Genomic DNA, 14,126 nt, shown 5'->3' with positions numbered 1-14,126 from the left:
GTTCTCACAGCAGCAACAGAAAAAAGTGACTAAGATAGGGGAATTGTTGGAGGCTGGGCTGATGCTCGTTACTGGCCCTCTGTGTAAACCTGCCTAAGTCATTATACCTGATTGGCTGATTAAACAGCCTATACCTGGGCAGGGCAGAATGGGGTGGGTGTGGCTAAGGTTCCTGGGCTTTGGAGAATCCCATGAGGAATCATGGGAATGACCAATGGATGGAAAGAGGGGAAAATGAAGGACCCCAGTATGGGTTAGCCTGGAGAAAACACGATGTGGGCTGAGGAAGGACTCCAATAATGGCATAAAAGGGCCCACCCAGATGGAGAAAATAAGTACCATGGGATTATGGATGGAAGGTCGTCCAGCTGAGGAGGATTAAGGCGGATGGCATTGGATGGGGGGCTGGGAGACGGATGGTGAGGATATTGAGACTATAAGTAAAATATCTGCCCGGCCCAAGGCAAATAAAGCAATTATAAATCTAATAGGTGTCTGTATCTCATTATTTGTGATAGCAGGTTAAATAATACCACTGTGAAAATATTAGGGCAAATGATAAATAATTCATAGCCCAACAGCCAGTATTTATTTTACTACAACAGGGTGTGCTCTGCAAACCACTTTCTGTCTCTCTGCATCTGGCTTCCATGATGTGAGCCGTGCTGCTTAACACTAGGCAAATGTGGACTAAAATCCAGGAAACACAAGCCCAAACCACCAAAACAAAAAACCCTTTCATCCTTGTAAGCTGGCTCTCTCAAGTATTTTATTACAGTAGCAGAATGCTGTTGAACACCTTCTAAGATCGCTAAGGTTCCTAGGTAAGCCCTTGGTTGAGGCGCTGGTGACCCTGAGAGACAGAGCCAGGGAGAAGGGAGGAGCTGAGATCACCCACTCAGGGCTGTGACATAGGAAGAGCAGAGACAAACAGGGTGGCTCTCTTGGCTTGTCTCCGAGCTTGGAGCCTGAGACACATCTCCTTAGAGTATGATTGAGGTTTACAATCAAATAAACAGACCTTCAGTTTCACCTGGCAGGTACACACCTGGAGTCATTAAGTAGCATTAAGAGTGTTTAATTAATATAATTACAACACAACAGGAACAAGGCCATCCATGTTATGTCTAAAGAACTCATAAAAACCAAGAAATCAAGATGAGAAATTCTTATTTTGAAATCTCTGAGTGCTGAGAGGTACTTCCATTGATGAAATGCTTACTATGCAAGCACAAGCATCACTTACATAAAAAAAAATCTGGGTGCAGCAGTGTGCTTCAGTTCCTAGGCCTGGAACAGTGGAGACAGGTGGATCCCTAAGTAGGCCGGGCTTGCCTCCTCAGTGAGCTCCAGTGGGAGACCCTGAGTAAAAACACCAATTGAGGATCAAAGCCCTCTGCTGACCTCCAGCCGGCAGACACATGTGGACACATCCCATTCACCCTGGCTTCGAAGCTTCCTTGTGAGTCTTACTGCTACAGTAGGTTACATCAGAACCCAGAACCAGCCATCATTATTTTGAGAGAGGGTCTCTCCCTGACCGGCAATTCTACATTTAGGCTGGAGTAGCCGGCTATGCGCTTTAGGGATCTGCCTGTCTCCGACGCCCCAGGCCTGAGAGATTATACGCACACATGATGGCTCTTATTTTTGTCAACCTGACAACATCTGAAATTAACCAAAACCCAGGAGGCTGGCTACACCTGGGAGGGACTTTCCTTAATGACCGGGTTTGAGTTGGGAAGACCCACCTCTAATCTGGATCTTTTGAGGTGAGGAGCTCCACCTTTAACCTGGGCCACACTCCCTGTGGTTGTCTATGCAAGAGACATGAAAGAAGGAAGTTTTAGCTCCTTGCCTGCCTGCCCTTGCTGGCAAGTTGATTCCTTTACTGGCCTACTTCTTTGGGATTCTGGGGTATACTGAAGACCAGCTCAGACATTCACCCTTGTTCATTGAACACCTAATGGATTCTTGGGCTTTCTGTTGATAGACAGCCAGTTTGGGGCTTGCTAGACCACGGCCTTTAAGCCACTCTAATAAGTCACACACACACACACAACCTATACATGAATACATAAACACACATGATATATATTCACATATTTACTCCATCAGCTCTGTTCTGTTCCTTTAATACAGCATGCACCACCATTGGCTTTTTACTTGGCTTCTGAAGCTTGAACTTGGATCCTTATGCTTTCAGGGCAAGTGCGTTACTGACTGAGCCATCTTCCCAGCCTTGCATGCGGAGTTTTCATTCAAAGCATTCCATTTCCTCTACTGTATCTTGTCACACATGTAAAGAGTCTTGATTGAAGAGCGGCTGGCTTGGAGACTCTGTGGCACAGAAGGTAGGCAGAGCTTGCAGATTCTGGCATGAGAGATTACCAGGCAGCCTGTGAGTCACAGACAGAAGAAAAACCGTAGGCTGTGGGAAGACAAGGCCCTCCATGTTTCTCTTCAGAAAAGCATCCTCTTCAAATGGCGCCGTGACCACAGGAGGCAGAGTACCAGTGCCTCTGGGTCTCCGGCAGCCCCTGCCAGGAAGACCACAGGCTGCTGAATCCATCCACTGAGGGCCAGCCTGGGCTCCTAGAGTAGGGGCTTAGCACATACCTGCTCTGTGGTTGCCTCCCGATGCATAGTGGAAATTTAGAAAAATATTAACACACTCGTAGAAAGCCTGTATGGAAAGCTCAGATGGTAGGTCTGAACCCTCCCTAGATGTGGCCAGCCAGTGCAGGAGCTCAACTGTCATAGCCCCTCCTCTGTAAAAACAAACAAACAAACAACCCGCGAGAGCAGCACAACCCCATACACGGAGTTTCTACTGGGTAACTGAAGCCTGTGCACTGCTGGAGCAGAGGTCAGGTTGGGGGCAGCATCTTTCCACCAGAAAATGAGAGAGACACAGAGACAGACAGAGAGAGTACAGAGAGAGGGAGAGGGAGAAAGGAAGAGAGAGAGAGACACGGAGCCAGCAAGCGTGCATGCATGCGTATGTATGGCCAGGAGGACAATTCACATACCCTCTGCCTCATTTTTGAGACAGGATCTTTTACAGGCCTTGAACTTGTCAAATAGGCTAGGGTGACCAGACACCTGTACTGCACTGTGATTACAAGCCTGCCTTTTTTTTTTTTTTTTTTTTTTTTTTTTTTTTACCATGGGTTTTAGAGGCTTGAATTCCCACCTTTCTGACTGAACTATCACCCAACCAGCAGGATATTTCCTTCAAAGACTTATTTTATTTTTTTATTGTGTTTGGGGAGAGGGAGTGGAATGTGCTGTGTTTTTGGAGTTCAGAAGAAGATGTCATATCCCCAGAGCCAAAGTCACAGGTAGTTGTGACCCACCCAACATGGGTGCTTGGAAGGTCTTCTGGAAGAGCAGTGAGGGCCCTTAGCTGTCAAGACATCTCTCCAGCCCGAATTCAAAGCATGGAGTAGGCCCTCTGCTGAGAGAATGAGAGTCAAACATGCCCTTCTTTTTAAAACTTTTTTTTTCTAGTGAATATGCCTTCCTGTCCTCTCTTGAACTGCAGTATTGTTTAATTAATTCATTATTTATTCACTTTACTTTGTAGTGTTTTCTGGTTGTTAGAACGCAGTTGTGGAAGTAAGCTCCAGAGGTGGAACAGAGTGATTGCACCACTGCGCGCTCAAAGCAAAGGTGAGTTGTGGCCGCTCCGCGTGCTTGCCAGTGCTGGGGGTTTAGATTTTAATTTGATGTATTTTTTGAGACCTGGCCTCCATCTGTAGCCCAGGCTGGCCTTGAACTCATGGTGATTCTCCTGCCTTAGCTCCTCAAGTGGTTGGAACACAGGCACAAGCTGCCTCATTTCAGACAGTCTCCTCCGTGAGTCCGTTTCCTCTTCGGTTCCAGCGAGAGCGACACCACAGTGTCCTTAGCAGTTTTCCAATCACTTCCTTAATATGAATGGCTCTTAGTGGGTCACATGCTCACTCAGCTGGTGACAGAGTCATCAAACTTTCCTCACACAAAAGGCTTGCAACGCAGAGAGAGCTTGAGCGGTCAGCATTGTGGATTTGGGATGCCAGCGGCCTTGAGCCAGGCATGGTGACGCCAACCTCTAAATGGAACCAGAGTAGATTAGAGGATGAGGAGAGAGAGTCAGAGAAGGGAAGAGTCCCTAATGGTGGTGGCCTGACGCACCAGGAAGCCTTCAGCTGTCAGTGAACAAGGAGAGTGGGCACAACAATCACTGCCTGTGGCCGTGACTCCCGTTTGAGGGAAAAGCCACATGAGCATTATGTGAGAAGTTGGAGGGCAAAGAACCCTTTAGAAAAAAGTAACCCAGGACTTGGGGTGTGGGTCCATGTCTGTATTTGTCTACAGGGCATGAGGCTCAGGGTCCACCCCAGGCAAGCCAAAAAAAAAAAAAGTCTCCCTTGATCAGCTGAGGTTGGCAGGATTCATCCACATTGGATGGTTGAGCAGAACATTTTTAAAAAACAAACAGCCTCCTCCAAGACGGAGGGAACAGGGTAGTAGGAGAGGGAACAGAAAGAGCCAGAGCATGAGGGAGAGCTGTGAGATGATGATTTCCGGACACGGCCATGGCTCTCGTGAAGTCACTGCCCTTACACTTGTCTGCACAAGACCTGTACACAAATAAGTCAACCAGGCCCGTCAAAACTCCAGCTGCTTGCACTAACTGGACTCAGTGGGTTTTTTAAAAAAAAGAGGTGGTGGGGGTGTGAAGACAGGAGGGGTCTAGGCGGAAGGGGAGACAGGAGGCCGTGGCGGATATGACTCAGATTGCATGTGCAATTGTTGCAAGAATAAGCAGATATGTCTACAAATTGAATATATTTCCTCACAAAATCACGCATAGTCACATCTGTCGTGTGTTTAATGTTAGCCAGTGGGAGTCACAGTGGCCCCCGTATGTCAGTGGCCACTGAGCCGGGCAGGTAGTTTATTGTGACCCCAGAACAGTGATGTTCTGGTTCTGCTGCTTCTGAAGACGTGAAGAGACCACACTTAGCAACACTGGGCTAACTGCTTTCCCTTGAGCCTGGAGACATCTGCAGCCTTGACCAGACTGGGGAAATACCAAACAGCTCAGAGAAGGGAGAAAAACACCCAGAAGCAATTCTGGTGGAAGCTGACATCAGCTCCAACTGGTGGTGAGAGGCAGTGGGGTGACATCCTGGCTGCTGGATAGAGTGGGGGTACTTAGCCCCACTGGGGAGTATTGGGAGGAAGTGACGGCAGGTCTCAGACAGCAGGGGTGGGGGGAGGAAGAAAGGGCAGGGAGGCCCCATGGCTCTGGCAGCTGATGGCAGAGATGCCTTGAAGGTCACAAAAGGCTTTGCTAATGCTGAGGTCGCTCTTGCTGCCAACCCCCTGTCTTGTCTGCCCTCGCCGTCACTGACTCAGTTCTCCTGTGGCTGCACTGGAGCAAGGCACAGCCTCTTTGGAAGATGGCAGGGAACAGAGTGGCCCACGCTGCAATGAGAGCGCACCCGAGGGCTAGATTATAGGCCTCAAGCCGATTTAGTTAGTACTCAGGCTTGACAACTGAGATGCAGGGAGCAGAAAGCAGCAGTGCCATCCACAGCAGCTCAGCGGGTCCTCACTCAACACTCTGCAACCAGAGCAGCTCTGAGTTTAGGGAAAGAGGGATATGGGAATGCAGGGGGTGGGGCTTCAGGAGGCCTCGGACAGTCCCCAGGGACGATGGCTGCTTTGAAGAGGCTCTCCAGGAAAGGGTGATCCTGAGCTTGTGGAGGGGAAGAAACAGAGACAGGGTGGGGGTGGCGGCTACTGTGGAGGTAGAATAATTAAAACACTGTCCCTTGTTGCAGATTCCATTCAGAAGACATCTCCCTGGGGGCTGGGGAGATGTCTGTATCAGGATTCTAGTCCCAGAATCTAGTTACAAACCATAACAAAACTGGTGTGGTTGGATATGTCTGTAATCCTGGGCTGGGGAGGCAGAGGCAGGTGGAGCTCCTGAGTATTTGGGGCTCACCAGGCTGGCCTGCTCTGAATGCTCCAAGCTAGCAAGAGACCCTCTCTCAAACAAGAACAAAATGAAGATGGGCAGGTGTCCTAGGAATGACCCTCAAGGTTGTCCTTTGGCTTCTGTATACAGGCATCCACATGCACCTACATGCATAACCCCCGCAACACACACACACACACACATACACACACACACACACTCATGTTTCCTGAGGCAGATGTCAAGCGTGCAGGGGGGTAGGCATCTCTCTGTCCAGTGTGGTCACCGTGGTCACTGTGCTGACCTGCTCCCCTATGCCCCCCTTGGGTGGCTGGACACAGCCTCCAGCCAGCCTTAGGTACCTCCTACTTCAGGCTGTGAGGCAGAAGCCTGGGGGCCCAGGGATCCATGTGTTTGCTCAGAGGACGGGCCAAGGCAAGTCTGGACTGTGCCACCGAAGCTACCACACCTGAGAGGCTTTCTCCTGTGACACTCCAGTCTCATCTCTGCAGGTAGCTTGTGCATCTAGCCATTAGAGGATGCCAACGCTGTTGCAGAAAAATGTAGAGAACTATCTTATAGCTCGGCCTAAGCGTCAAACACTTGGCGTTTCTGGACAAACAATATGCTTCGGGGAGGAAGCTGGTTAGAGCGAATGTGGGATTGGGTCCATTTTGTGATCACACACATCTATTCAAAATGTGCAACGATAAAACGTTGGTTGGGGAGAGAGATGGCTCAGTGGGGAAACAGTGCTTGCTGCTCTCGCAAAGAAAGGATTTGGTTCCCAGCACCCGTGTAGAGCAGTTCACAGGCATCTGTAACTCTAGCTCCAGGGAGTCTGACCGTCTCTGTTGGTCTCCGCAGGTACTGCATGGATGTGGTGGACATATACACACGTACACATATATATGTATATATACATATGCACGAAAAGTATATGTAAATATATTCGTAAAAAAAATAACCAAAATGCTAACAGCAATAAAAAGACAGACACAATCAGGGTCCCAGTCTATCAAAGGGACCAGGATATGCAGCCCTGACTGCAGGTTGGGCTTGCTGGAGAGCAATTAAATGGTTCTGGTTTTTTTTTTGTTTTTTTTTTTTCTTCTCACCCATCCCCTCTGGCTCCAGGACAGCCACGCTACGGTTTCTGCTGAGCTCTGGGCTGCCCTCTCTCATGGGCCTATCAGCCAGGAGAGGTCTCAGCCTTTCTGATGACCCTGTAGCTGCAGCCCCTCCGGCCGGTTCCCTCCTGCCCAGACTGAGATCTGAGGGCAGGCTCCCACGGGGACAGTCAGCTCAGCAATCACTCAGAACCTCGCTCAGCAGGTGCAAAGCTGCTTTCTCCTTTAATTGGCACCCTTGTGTCCGGTTCTGCTGTTCATGATCCTGTAGGGCCCTAATGCTCTAGGCAATTTGCAGCCACGTGGGTCCTACTGCCTTGTGCTGTGCAGGGTGATTTTCCAGGCTGGAGGCATCTAGAGTGTCCCCTGCCCCACCCCCACCCCCAGGCTGCTGCTGGCTAGCGAAGCAAGGGGGCAATGTTCTAGACATTCATCCCCTGTGAAGAATGAGGGAGTCTCTCCTGCCTCTAACACTTGCATTTATGTTGGTATCCACATCCTAAGTGTACCTTCCTTCCTGGGTACAAGATGCAGGCCTAGGACTAGCCTGTTCCTGAGGCACTGTGACAGGGGCGCAGCAACTCTCAGAACAGGAGGAGAGCCTAGAGCAGCCGCCTCTCTTTTTCTCTGTAATGGTCGCCTTGAACCAGGGCCGGGGCTGTACATGCTCCGCCCGCTGTTCCCTGGCCATCCTCCTGCAGCACTCCCCAAGGCTGCTCATATGTTTCTCTCATGGAGAGCTGAGGCCTAAGATCAACCTGGAGGCAAAGGAAGCAAGAGTCCAGCTGAGTCACGACCTGGGGCAGTGGCTCTCCACCTCCCTTTAACGCCGTTCCGCACATCGCGGTGACCCCAACCATGAAATCACTTCCCTTGCTACTTCATCACTGTAATTTTGCTGCTGTTATGAATCGTAACGTGAATGTCTGTTTTCCTGTGGTCTTAGGCGACCCCTGTGAAAGGGTTGTTGATCCCCCAAAGGGGTTGCGACCCACAGGTTAAGAGTTATAGAGCCAGGACAACCCACCCGGCTCTGGTTAGTTCTGCTCTGGTTGGCTGAGCCAGGCACTGCCAGGTAGAACGACCCTGGAGAAGCCTCCTGACCCTTACTTACTGTCACCTGGACCTTCTGACCTTTAGGACAGGCTCAGTCAGTTTAGCTGCTGTCAGCTGCCTGCCTTCCCAACAGCCCCAACCCTGCTGAAAGCCCCTAAGGACCTTGTTGTAATTGAGGAAGCCATGGCCTCACCTGGAGTCTGGCCCTGATTGTTTCTGATGTACCTCTGGCAGGAACTTGGCTTCCTGCAGGGGAGAGGGGGCGACTGTGTCTCTCTGGGCAGCACTTCCCACCTGGCTGTTCGTGTGTGAACAGAGGGTCACTTCTCTCTTCAAGGGAGAAGCAGCCTGTGGCTGGTGTGTGTGTGTCTGTTTCCATGCCCAAACGTGCTTACCGATGCATGTATGTCATGAGAGCAACCTGTTGTTGTCCACGTAAGTTTTGTTTTCATTTTTTAAAGGTTTATTTATTTATTTTGTATACAATATTCTGCCTCGTCCTCTTAGCTTTAGGGGACAGCGTCTCTTCCTGGAATCTGAGACTAATCTGAGTGATGAAGTGAGGCAGGCTGGCCAGACAGTAAGCTCCACCAGTATCCTCTGCCTCAACACTAGGATTACAAGAAAGCACCACTGTTCCGGGCTGTTTTTAAAATGTGGGTTCTGAGGCACCAACCTCGGTAAACAGGTTAAGGATGCGGCCATGTCCCGCCCTCTGCAGCAACTTCGGAAAGCCCAGAATAAGTGCAGGAGACTTTGGGGACCTGGAGGGGCAAGTTGGCTCATTAGGAGACTGAAAGGAAGGAACAGGCTCCTTTTGCTGGGAATCTCCTTTTCCAAGAAATCAGGCTAGGGTAGGAAAGAGCCCCTGGGCCAAGACCTCCAGGCCTGAGGTGGAGCTGGGTGAGAGGTGGAAGGAGGATAGGGAGGAAAAGGAGGAAGAGGGAGTTGGGGAAAAGAGGAAGACGTGGTGGAAGGTGGATGGGGAAGGAAAGGAAGGGAGGGAATCAGCGGGGCTGGAGAGAGAGATTAGGGAAGGTGAAGACAGAGGCGGGGCACGGTAGGGCAAGGAAGGAGAGAGAGAGAGAGAGAGAGGTTGGGGGTGAGAGGAGGGAGGAGGAGGAAGGGGGAGGGGCGAGGGGAGGGCAGAGCTGGGAGGGGGAGGGGAGGAGGCGGGAAGGGAGGGAAAGGGGGTGGGGCCTGCACGCTCGGCCCGCGCCCTCCGTCCCCACGCCGGCCTCCGCGCCCTCGCGCGCCGCAGCATCTCCGCGCCGCCCGGCCTCCCCGCCGCAAACCTCCCGGCGCTGTCTGCCTCTGTCGTCGCTGCCACCAACGCCGCCGCCATTCTTGGCGCGGAGCTAGCCCGGCCGGCCCCCGCCGAGAGCGGCCGCGGCTCGGACGCGCGCTCCAGGTAAGCGACTGGGCCGGCGCGGGAGGAGCGCGCGCGGGGCTGGGCAGGTGCGCGGGTCACCGGGACCCCCCCGCGGGAAACCTAGGGAACCCTGTTGGAGGCTCTCCTGCGACCCCCCGGGACCCCCAGGATCCCTTTCCGAGCTTCCTTCCCTGATCCTCCTACACCGCCGGGACCCGGTCTGCATTTCCACCTGCATGCCCCCGGACTCCCTCTGCACTTGCACCCGGCTCTTCTGGACCCCTCTGGTTCTCACCTGGATCCCTCAGATCCCCTCTGCATTCCCACCGCGTTCCCGGGACCCTCTTTGCAGTCCCACCCCAGCCCGATCCCTCCCCGGCCTCCCCTTCCCTGGCTCCCGCCGGGCCCTGGCAGGCAGGTGGCTGCTCTGGGGCAGGGACGCTGGACGCGCAGCCTGTCGCCACTTGCCTGGCCAGGTCCTGCGCGCTGGGACCCCCCAGGTGCTGGCTCCTTGGGCCGCGACTGCCAAGTCAGGCCCCGTGCCCCTAGCCGGGCTCCCAGCCCCGGCCTAACCGGCTTCTATTTCGGTCTCCTAGGCCCTGGCTCGGGTGCACCGGATGTGGCGCGCTGCACTCAGACAGGTGCGGCTCGCAGGGAAGGTCGCCACCGCCGGGCGCTGCTAGGCCGTGGCTTCCTGGAAGATTCGGGATGCATTATTCTAGAACCGCCCGGAACCACAAGCTTTAGCCCGAGCTGCACCTGTTGCAGGCGCCCGATGGGTTTGCAGGGGGCTGGTTCTGTTGGGGCGCTGCCAGTCGTGGCGTGAAAAACAGAGCCGAGCACGTCGCTGTCTTCTCAGTTAATTCGGTTTATCTCTCTGTGGGTGGATGGGGGAGTCTTGCTTCAAATGAAGCGTGTGTTGGAAGGCCTGCCCCTCCATTCTGGGGCGTTTGCCACAGGAACTTGTCCTGCTTTTGTTTTGAAAACCTCACTGTGTTGAGCACAGCCCAGGCCCGTGGGTGGTCGACCTCTCACTGGACTGGGGGCCTGTAGCCAGCCATCTGACCCTGCTGTAGGTCTGCTAGGCGCTACCAAAGGGAAGTTTCCTTCCCAGGAGGGTGTAGTGACACCAGCGGCCTTTCACTTCATATGTGTCCCTGGCGTCCGACTTGTCTCTTGGCTGCCCAGGCTGGGCTATTTGGGAATGTTTACAGTGTCCCAGAAGCAGGCAGCCTTGGGCAGTGGTGGGGGTAGATCCTGGTCGGGACTATAATGGCCTGATTGTCATTTTGACCGTTGCTGTCTGTGCACATCACGTCAGAGCGATCATCTGTTGAGAAGTAGAAAGGACAGAATGGTGAGCGGAATGTTTGTGTGGGCACGAACTGTCCTTCTGGATCTCAAGACTCAGGTGGCTGTCTGGTCCACACAGCAAGTAAAACAAAGAGAGAGAAGCATGCTGGCTGTACCAGTTGCAGCTCTGCCTAGGATCCCTTTCTTGCTTGGGGTTGTGAGACCCGGAGCCCGGACAAGAGTCAGAGGCTACATTCCTGTGATCGGCTTGTTTAAGCCTGTCTGTCCTCCGAAATGGAGCCACAAAGTCCTGTCTACAGACTCCAGTGACTTCTAGCTGGCGCATAGTCTGCCTTGCAGAGACCCTTCCCTAGTGGCTGGAGTTTTGGCAGGTGGTCGGCCGCCTGCCTGGACTGAGGGTCGAGGTGCCTGAGATGGACCGTGTTACCTCAGGGGTCTGGGGCCGGGGCAGTGTTCCCGGTGACATCATCCACTTGTGGATGGTTGCTCCTCTATAGGCTGCCCTTTATGGATGGTGTCCAGAGAGGCCTTCCCCACCCCAGGCATGGTGTGTTGGGCCGGTGCTGTGGGGCTGTGTGCTAATGGACAGTGCAATCAATAATGCATCTCAGAGATCAATGGTTTTCTCCAGCTATTTGAGGTGCTTCTGGAAGGAGCCTGTCCTGGGAGGGCAGGAGGGGGTACGCAGCTTCCTTTCTCTTGATTCCTCTGTGTGTGGGGTGAGCCTAGAGCTGGAGCTCCTGGCTGAGGGGACCTTGCTCCCCCGTCAGGGCATCCCCACTATGGGGTTAACTGCAGCATCCTAGAAGGAAATTTGGAATTTCCTGATCGTTGTCACTTAAAGCAAACTGCTCCCTCATGTTTAGAATTTGCTGGGATCAGAGAACTCTTGGAAAAGGTGCTGCTCTGGTCCCCTCAGGTTCCCTCAGGCTCCCTGTCCCCTTGTCTCCCACTGTCCAGGGAGCCATAGCGCGAGCAAGCTGATTGCCAAGGTGGTCTTGGGAGAAAGCAGCTGCAGGGGTGGTCCCTCCCTTGCTTGCTTCCTCCCTCCCGTCTTCAGGCGGGGACTCACTGTCTAGTTCAGGATGCTCTCTGACTCCCTACGTCAGCCTCTCGAAAGCTGGGGTTACAGGTGTGGGCCAGCTCACTTCTCTCCAGCGGAGACAGTCCAGAAGACCGCCAGAAGGCTAGAGGTACCCATAAGATGCACTGAGGCTGTGGGGGAGGGTCCTTTTTCTTCCCTTGGCTAGGAGCCATCCTGAGCTTGGCAGTGGCATCTGGGCAGCCTGTCTCTGCAATCTCAGTTGAGGACGTGGCTGTCCCTGGGCGACTCAGGGTGTGGCCCAGAGCTAGGCTGGTCAGGCAAGGCCTTGTGCACTCGTCGGGAGAGGTTTGCTGGACCGCAGTGCAATTGTCTTGCCCAGAGGACATGAAGAAAGAAATGGCAATCTGTTAGGAGATACGGGCTGACCTTGTGTCAAGGGGGGAGCTGCTGCCCCCCCCTGCAAAGAACCAATTGGTGGCTTTACTCTTGGACTTGCTTTCCAGCTGCGCCCCTCCCTGAATCCCTTTGCACTTTCCTGGGATGTACCATGTACCATGGCACATATTCTGTTGCTGACCCTGGCCTGGACAGCAGCCCCGGTCTACTTGCAGGGCCCTGTCATTTGGTTTGAACTCTCACAGACTACCCATGAGGGCCCTGATTGCATATCTTGTCTGATTGATTTCTAGGAGGCACTTGGAGGCCACAGGCTTCCCAAAGCCTCCAATAGGAGGTTCTGTCAGAGCTAGGCTGTGAGACAGGTATTTGCTGCATGAACAGTGGCAGGAGGGTCTTCTTTATGACCACATATTAGGACTACACAGGATGTTTGGGATCAGAGGAGGGGTTATGGCGGACTGTTGCGCACGTTAGAGTCTGGGTGAGGGCCCCTGGGCTCACTGCTCTTTTTCTGGCTTCTGGTGTGTTCCATTGAAGGCACTCAATAATTTAAAGCTAATAGTTCGGGGCTGTGCCCGTTGCTTATACGAAGCAGCTGCTCAAGGGTTTGTTTGAAACTCCAGCCTCCGGTGCAGCGCATTGAATGGTCCTGTTTACACAAGCAGGCACGCACTCGTGGAAGTTGCCTCCTGCGTGTGCACAGACCGCACAGCTGTGTCGGCGAGGATGGTCCCCGGATGTTGAGAAGGCAGCGAGTGGAGGGGCATCTATCTCATGTACCAGGGCCGGGCACTGCCCGTAAGAGAAGAAAGCTGAGTTGGTGGGCTTTGGGGTGGGGTCTGCCTGTATGCACATATGTGCAAATGTGTGTGAGTAACAGAGTCGGTGTGGAAGTCTGTGACAGTTGTGTGAGGCTGTCAGATGGACAGGGTAAAAATGGAAGCCTGCGATGGTGTGCCTGAAGGGTGAGTGGAGGCCTTGTGCGAACGATCATGTAAACAGGAGAATGTGAGGGGGTGCGGGTGCAGTGGAAGCGTGAGCATGCCTGGGGTAGCCCGACAGCCCTGTGCCCCAGTGAGTGTAGCATACAGTGTGTGGATACTCTGGCAAAAAGGAAGCTGACAGCGCTACAGGGTGGAATTGGACCACCTACCCAGGAATGGTGCTGTCCGGAGCCGGCTGGGCCCTCTCACATCAATTCACGATCCAGACAGACCCTTACAGACATGCCCACGGGCCAGTCTGTCCTGGGTGATCCCTCCAGGGAGACTCCCTTTCCGAGAGACTATGTCAGGTTGCAGCTAACTCAGACACGTGCCTTCCGTGACATTGTGAAAGTGTCCTCGTTTGCTGAGAGGTCTTACCATGAGTGGATGCTGGGATTTCGTCTTAGGCTTTCTCTGTGTCTGTTGAACTAGTTGTGGCTGTACTCATTTTGTTTATAAACATTGTGAATGACGTAGGCAAAGCTTAGAGTGTTAAAACAGCCTTGCATTTCAGACACTCTACTCTCTCTCGTTATGTTACAGTCTTTCCTTTCAGCGTTGGGTCTGAACCTAGGACCTTCCACATGCTTGCCAGGCACTGCCCCACCAAGCTGGCCCTCTTTCTGTTTATTTGTTTGGAGACAGGGTCTCCCTAAGTTGCTTGAACTGTTGGTGTTCAATCCTCTCAAGTGGCTGGAGTTATAGGCCTGGTGTTTGTATTACGCTTTTTAGATCCTGTAGTCCTCTTACACAAGGTGGTGAGTTCGAGGATTCTGTGGGTGCCTGGAATTACCGTGGTATGCCTCTCTAAGTCTACTTTTATGTATACACTTATGAAGAAGTTCAG

The 14,126-nt window shown here is 52.9% G+C and overlaps 1 protein-coding gene across 3 annotated transcripts in view; it reads left to right on the top strand.

Annotated features, from left to right (window-relative positions):
- Window positions 1-9,357: 9,357 nt before the first annotated feature.
- Sema4d (semaphorin 4D) overlaps window positions 9,358-14,126 on the top strand; it is a 95,411-nt gene continuing 90,642 nt past the window's right edge. The window contains exon 1 of one of the 3 annotated variants that reach the window (XM_021654312.2): window positions 9,358-9,574. The gene's annotated coding sequence lies outside the window, so the exon portion shown is untranslated. The remainder of the gene's footprint in view (window positions 9,575-14,126) is intronic. The other 2 variants (XM_060372413.1, XM_021654318.2) reach the window with 2 other exon arrangements.

This window comes from Meriones unguiculatus, chromosome 19 (assembly GCF_030254825.1).
Source record: "Meriones unguiculatus strain TT.TT164.6M chromosome 19, Bangor_MerUng_6.1, whole genome shotgun sequence".
In the NCBI taxonomy this organism is placed as follows: domain Eukaryota; kingdom Metazoa; phylum Chordata; class Mammalia; order Rodentia; family Muridae; genus Meriones; species Meriones unguiculatus.
The sequence above is the reverse complement of the archived record's forward strand: the minus strand, read 5'-3'. Positions and strand labels throughout refer to the sequence as shown.